This window comes from Carlito syrichta, unplaced genomic scaffold (genome assembly GCF_000164805.1).
Source record: "Carlito syrichta isolate Samal-C Ts95f unplaced genomic scaffold, Tarsius_syrichta-2.0.1 Scaffold303127, whole genome shotgun sequence".
NCBI classification, from domain to species: Eukaryota; Metazoa; Chordata; class Mammalia; order Primates; family Tarsiidae; genus Carlito; species Carlito syrichta.
The window spans coordinates 761,821-769,695 of NW_007247223.1; positions in this window are offsets into that span (position 1 = coordinate 761,821).

The following is a 7,875-nucleotide window of genomic DNA, read 5'->3' on the forward strand; positions in this document are numbered from 1 at the left end:
TACAGGCATGCGCTACCACGCCCGGCTGATTTTTTGATTTATTGTAGAGATGAGGTCTCGCTGCCCAGGCGGGTCTCGAACCCGCGGGCTCAGGCAATCCACTCACCTCAGCCTCCCAAAGGCGCGGGATTACAGGCTGAGCCACCGAGCCTGGCTAGAGTGACTTTTGAATATCATTTTAATATGTGTTGTTTACCTGAAATCACAGAAAATATTTGATGATTATCTGACGTTTTCAGGATACAGATTTAGCTCATAAACAAACTTGCACATGCAAATAAATATAGCACATCTTTTTTTTTTTAGAGAAATTTGACAAGAATGAAGATGACCACATATATTCAGCATGTTACTCTATTCAACTAAAAGAAACATTGCCTTTGGTTCCAGAGCTACTTTTGCTATCCTGCATCTGTCTTTGTTGATATTAATATTATGAAACTATCAATAGCACCAAAAGTGATATACAGATTATATACAGCTCCTATCAATACTCCAATTATCTGGGTTTTTTTTTCAGAAATATAAAAGCTATTTTTAAAATTCACATTGAATATTCAGGACTCCAAATAATAAGAATAATTATGAGAAATTTAACAAAGTTGTAGGTCTGACACTTCCAGATTTCAAAACTTAATACAAAGTAACAATAATCAAGACAGTATGCTATCACATAAGGATATTCATATGAGTCAATGAAACAAAATTGAAAATCCAGAAATAAAACTATACATTTACAGTAAATAGATTTTTGATAAGAGTGCCAATGACATTTAATATGTGAAAAAAAAATGGTACTTAAATGTTGCTTGGACAACTTGATCCATATTGTTTATAGGCAAAAAAACAACCAAAAAAAAGAGTTTGGTCTTACTTTGACCCATACACAAAAATTATCTCATTAATTTCTTCTTTGCTTCAAATTAGTCAGACATATATTTCAAAAGCTAAAACTCTTAGAAGAAAACTTAGGAGTAAATCATTATGACTTTGGGTTTGACAATGTATTCTTAAATATAGCAACAAAAATAAAAGGTTACAATATGTGCTTGATGTTCAATACAAATTGAAGATCAAGCTTTAAAAAAAATTAACTTCTATGAATCAAAAGACACTATCAGGAAAGAAAATAACAACCCATATGATATAAGAAAATATTTGCAAATTTTATATCTGTTTAGGATTGGATATTCAGAATATGTAATAAACTCTTACAACTCAGTAACAGAAATGGATAACCCAATTAAAAAATAGGCAAATGACTTGAATAGACATTTCTCAAAAAAAGATATACAAATGACCAACAAGCACGTGAAATAAGGCTAAGCACCATTAGTCATTAGTAAAATGCAAATAAAAAATACGCTATGATAACATTCAGGTCATTTGGATGACTATCATTTTTTTAAAATGGAAAATATCAAATATTGGCAAGATCACAAAAAATTGGAGCTCCTATACTTGATGACGGAAGGTAAAATGGTACAGCCACTGAAAAATACAGTTTGGTGGTTTATTAGAAGTTAAAGATAGAATTTCCATATGACTCAGAAATCTCTATCTTAGGAATATATCCAACAAAATTAAAAATATTTTTATTTGTATTCAAACAAAATCTTCCACATAGATGCCTATAAGAGTGCTTTTAACAATAGCTATGGCCAGGTGTGGTGGCTCATATCTGTAATCTCAGCACTTTGGACAGCTAAGATGGGAAGATAGTTTGAAGCCAGGGGTTTGGGACCCAGCCTGGGCAACAAAGGGAGGGCTTCTCTCTACATAATTTATTCACAAAAATGAGCTGGGGATGATGGCATGCACCTCTAGTCCCATCTTCTCTGGAGACAGAGGTGGAAAGATTGCTTGAGCTGGGAATTCAAGGGTTCAGTGAACTGTGATATGACACTGCACTCTAGTCTCTGTATCAGAGTAAGACTCTGACTCAAAACAAACAAACAAGCAATAGCCAAGAAGTAGAAATAACTCAAATGTCTATCAATAGATGAATGAATAAACAAATGTAATATATCTATATAACTAAAAGAGTATTAAATTATAACTTAACTCTATAAGATTTCTTCAAAATTTTCAAACATTTAACATTTTAAAATACACTTATACGTATCAAATATATTTAGTTATATTTGAATTTAAAATAGTGATTTTGAAATTTAAAGTCCGAATTTGAAATTACATTATATATTAATCCAAAGGACATGAAAATACAACACATCAAAATTGGTGGATGCTTGTAAAGCAAGTCTTAGAGAAATATTTATTGCTTTATTTGCTAATGTAAGAAAGAATAGAACAATGTTAAAATCAATGAAATAATTTTATACATAAATATGGTAGAATATTTTAATAAATTACATACAAAATTCAGAGAAGAAAAATATCAACATAATAGAAAAATATGAAACAGCTAAAAAATACACGAGTCAAAAGTTAGTTCTTAAAAAGATCAATAAAATGAGTCAAACATTATTGATATTATATAAATAAAAAGATCAAAATACAAATAACCAGCAGCAGAAAAAGAAAACAATTGTATAGTTTATAGAGATTTAAAAGACAGCAAATAATTATTATAAACAAGTATATATAAAGACTTTTGATAAAATTTTTATTTACACTTTTCACTTGCCATAAGTAATATTCTAGGCCAATATTTTGGTAAATTATTTCATTCGTTGCAAGAAATTTATATGGCAGCTTTAAACAAACTCTTTCAAAAATAAAAGAGTGCGGGGCTCGGTGGCTCAACCTGTGATCCCATGCCTTGAGAGGCTGAGGTGAGTGGATTGCCTGAGCCTGCCGGTTTGAGACCCGCCTGGGCAACTTGGCGAGACCTCATGTCTACAATAAATCAAAAAATTAGCCGGGCATGGTAGCGCCTGCCTACAGTTCCAGCTACTTGGAAGGCTGAGAAGGAAGGATCGCCGGAGCCCAGCAGGTCGAGGCTGCGGTGGCCGGAGCCGCCACTGCACTCCAGTCTGGGTGACAGAGTGAGACTCCAACTCAAAAAAAAAAAAAAAGAGTAACCATTCCCAATCCACATTATGAGAATCTTACGATCTTTATTATGATGCTACAAAAAGCGCTAAAGGAAATTTAACAGACCAATAATATTCACAATTATAGAGGCAAGATTTTAAAATCAAAGTATTAGCAGCATAATTCAGTACTGTGTAAAAAGTATCATGTGTTATGACAGAGTGAATAGAATTTAGCACTAATAATAATCAAAAAAGTACTGATCAAGATGTTTCTTCCAGAAAATCAAATTAACTCATGCTATTTAAAGTACTTTACTTTTTACTTTTAATATGTATATTTACATTAAATATTTAGCATGCATATTCAGATATTTAATATATGGATTATATATTCCTATATATGTAATATATATTTACATAGATATATACAAAAGCTTAATTGTATGTATCAACTTGATTGTCCCACAAGGCACCCAGATAGTTGGTTAAACAGGTGATTATTTTGGTTGTGCCTGTGATGATGCTTCTAAAGGAGACTGGCACTTAAATTGATAGACAGAGCAAAGCAGATTGCTCTCCCCATGTGGGTGGGCCTCTTCTCATCTGATGGGGGCCTGAGTACAACAAAAAGGTTGACTGAGGGAGGTGACTCTCGGCTTGCTGTCTTCAAGCTGGGACATTGGTCTCCTGCCTTCGCCCTCAGACTCAAAAGCTTACACGAGAAACTCCTGTGTCCTGGGCTTTCAGATTCACACTGACTTGATACCATCCACAAGCCTGAGCATCCAGCTTACCAACTGCAAGTCATGGGACTTCTCAGACTCTGTAATGCTTTGATCCAATTTCTTACAATAAATATCTTCATAAAAGTCTCTTCATATGAATATGGATATATTTACTTATATATTCATATGCATATGCAACATACATATGCACATACAAACATATTTTTTTGTTTCTGTCTCTTTTCTGGGAAACCCACACTAATATAAATTTTGGTATCAAGAATGGTGCCAGAGAAACAATTTTAAGAACAAATTTCCTGAACACTTTCTTAGCTTCCTGGAATTGACTCTTTAATATGATTAAATTTAAATATGCTAAGAAATATTTTTCTAATAATAAAGAGAGCACGGATAGTCCATGTCATAATCTGGCCATACATATGTGCAAACTCTCTTTTGTATAATCCTAATCAAATACTTAGAAGGAACAAGGGACGGGATGACTGTGTATGTTGCCACTATTGATTATTTTTGCAAAAGTAATGCATATAATAAAGTTGGCAGATTGCCTCTAATGTTTCTAGACAGAGGGCTAAAATAAAATAATAAACTCAGGAATTCAAATTCCTGGCTTAAGTACAGCAGAAATAATATGAAGGCTTTTATGTGTACCCTAAAGGAGACTCTTCCCTCCTATAACCATAGGGCTAAAATTACCAAACAATCAAATGCAGAATTTCATCTTATGACTAGCTAGATACAATGCAAGTTGAACTTCTAGCCTTAAAGGGTATCTTCTATTAAAGTGGGGGCACAGCATAAGAGAAAAGGAATCCAAAAATTGAAATGGTGATGTGGGAACTCCCCGGTGAAGCGGGTGAAAACATTGAAACTCTAAATTTCAATTCTTTCTTGGGTCTTCATTGTCAGTAAATGGAAGAGTCCTCCTCACCCTTAGGGAAAGCAGCACTTTCTTGCTCCATAGTAGCAGTCTCTCTACCATTAAGGGAATTAACCCTGTATTGTCCAAAGAAAACAATGACATCCTTTGAGATAATTTTTAGGTAAGACACCCACTTCCACCATCACTTTTTGCACCTTTATCCGTAATTAAACTCCAGTTCCTGCAGACCAGTAAAGGTAAGGTACAAAGAGTACCCTATGAGGAAGTGTGCTACACTGCAAAATAATTGCATGATTTTTATAATTTATATGGAAGAAATCTAAGGAATATTTGTGGGAATGGAATTCGAAAGTTTGGGTGAGTGGTAGAAAGCACATAAAGTTGGATCAGGCCAAATTTCTCTACACAGGCCCAATAAGCAGAGATCCTGTTTAATGTTGCACCTTTGAAAATTAGGATGAGCCCTAAGAGTTTGTTTTATAGATAATTAAAATGTGAATCACAAGGTGACCCACAATGGGTGAATTCAATGGTGCCAGACCTGCTTTGATGCTTTGGTTCAATGTAGAATTCAAAGGCTTAGGGAGATGGAAATATTGCAGTGAATTTGTCACACAAGCCTACTAGCCCACACGAATGCGTCCAGAAAATATACCTTTCACCACTACTGTGAAAAATAAACTTATTAAGTGATCCCCGGTATCCTTGAAGGGCATATAATGACTCTTCAGTGGCAACTGCAGTCACTAAACTTGGGAATCTAAATGCAATGAGAGTAAGTGGATCCCAAGTGGCAGGCGCCAAGTGGCGGCACTCCATCAACAAAGTTAAGGTTGGCCATAGTTAGCAAAAGGAACAGCAGAGTCAAAGCAGCAATCATACTCATCTGAATCATGAAGAACTATGGCACTTGTTACCTGACCATAGTGCTTCTAGAAGTGAAATAGATAACCACCAAATATTTACTAATTTATATATGCCAAAACGTCTCAGGTCAAGTAAACAAAAGTTTAATCTCAATTATCAAAAATAAAAAAAAGAGAATCCTAGTAGGGGGATTGCGGGTCATATGGAAGGTTGATGTTTATCGCAGCCTTTTTCACGATAGCAAGAACGTGGAACCAACCGTGCTGCCCATCAAAAGAGGACTGGATAAAAAAAATACGGTACATATACACCATAGAATTTTATACAGCCTTAAAGAAGAACAAAATCATAAACTTCGCAGCAACCTGGATGGAATTAGAGTCTATAATACTGAATGATCTTTCACCAAAACAGAAAACTGAGTATCACAAGTTCTCACTCATAAGTTGACCGTGAACAACTTCCGTAATACCATAAGAAAAGGATTGACAGCCCTGGGAAACTGCTGGGGCGGGCGGAGGGAAGGGCAGGGAGGAGGGAGTGGCAGTTGTCGAAATCTGCCTGGGAAGGAGGGCATACCTCACCAACAAGGGTGCCTGCACCATGAATATTTGTGTACCCAATCCTGAACTGTAACCCACAAGTTCAAAATAAAAAAATTTAAAAGTTAAAAAAATATATATTAAAAAAAAAAAGTCACAATCTTACCATCAATTGCCATACTTGAACCAGTTTATAGACCAAGAACATATTGGATAAAGGTGAGACCAGATCCTCCTGTAAAGGAAACTTGATATGCCAAAAAAACTTATATGAGGAATCTTGCCCTAAATCTTTCCCAAAATAAACTTACAGCCTTTGACCAGGGTAACGGAGCATTGAAGAAAAGGATATCAGAACTTTGGGCTATTACTGAACTCTGGCTTTGAACTGACAATAATTCCAGGAGATTCAACACGTCACTGTAGTTTACCAATGAGAAAAGAGGTTTATAAATGCCAGGTGATCAACAGAGTTTTAGTTCCATTCCATCTCACAGTGAACTCAGGTAGCTGCACACCCACGCTATGGTTCTTTCCTCAGTTCTGGAATATACACTTGGAGTAAATCAATTCAACAGTTGGCAGAATCCCCATGTTATCTTTTTGAACTTTGAAGTGAGGGCTCCTATAGTGAAAAAGGTCAAGGGGAAGTCACTAGAACTACCTCCAACTCAGAGAATAGTATGCTGAAAGCAATATAACCCTGCTGGAGGGATTTTAGAATTAAGACTATTATTAAGAACTTGAACGCTGCAGGGGTGATGATTACCATATCCCCATTCAAACTTACCCGTATGGCCTGTGCAGAAGATAGATGGACCTCAGAGAATGACAGTAGATTATCATAAACTTAACTAGGTAGTGACTCCAGTTTTAGCAGCTCTACTAATAATAGATAGTATTTCATTGCTGGAGCAAATCAACGCCTCCTCTGTCAACTGGTCGCAGCAACTGAAAATGACAGATGACTTTTTGTTTATTCCAGCCAGCAAAGCTTACCAGACATAGTTTAATTTTAGATGGCACGATAGTAATACACCTCCACTGTCCACCTCAGCGGTTTCTATTCTTTGAGGCTTTGTGTTTCTTCCAAAATTTATATCGAAACTTAATCCCCGGTATCCAACAGTATTAAGAGGTGTAGCCATTAGGAAGTAATTAGGCCATGAGGGCTCCCTCCTTGTGAATCGGGAGTCGTGTCCTTACAAAAGGAAATGACTGTCACTGAAAAGGATGCTCTGTGGTTGAGCAGTTATTACCTTTGTTTTTCGTCATCAGCCATCCTGGGAATTGAAATTAAAACTCAACTCTGATGCGGGGTCACTGAATACTCCCTAGAATAGCTAGTGACGAAAAGCCTGGAAACCATAAATGTTGATGAGGATATGGAAAATCTGGAACTCTGACGCAATTTTGATAGTAATGAAAGATGATGCAATCACTCCACAAAGCTGTTTGACAATTATTTTTATTTTATTTTATTTTATTTTATTTTTTGAGTTGGCGTCTCACTCTGGTGCCCAGACTGGCGTGCAGTGGCCGCTCCCGGCAGGCGCGCACTACCACGCCCGGCTGATTTTTTGATTTCTTGTAGAGGTGAGGTCTCGCTGCCCAGGCGGGTCTGACAATTATTTTTAAAGTTAAGCATACATCTGTCCTCTAATCCAGTTATACCACTTTCACGTCACAAGAGCACCAAAAGATTCTTATGAAAATATTTGCATTGGCTGCATCCAGACAAGGCCCAAATGGAAACAATCCGCAAGTTCATAAAAGGACAATGGTAGAGCAGGCATTCATATATTCACGTGCTGTATCATGCATTAACTCATCATGTA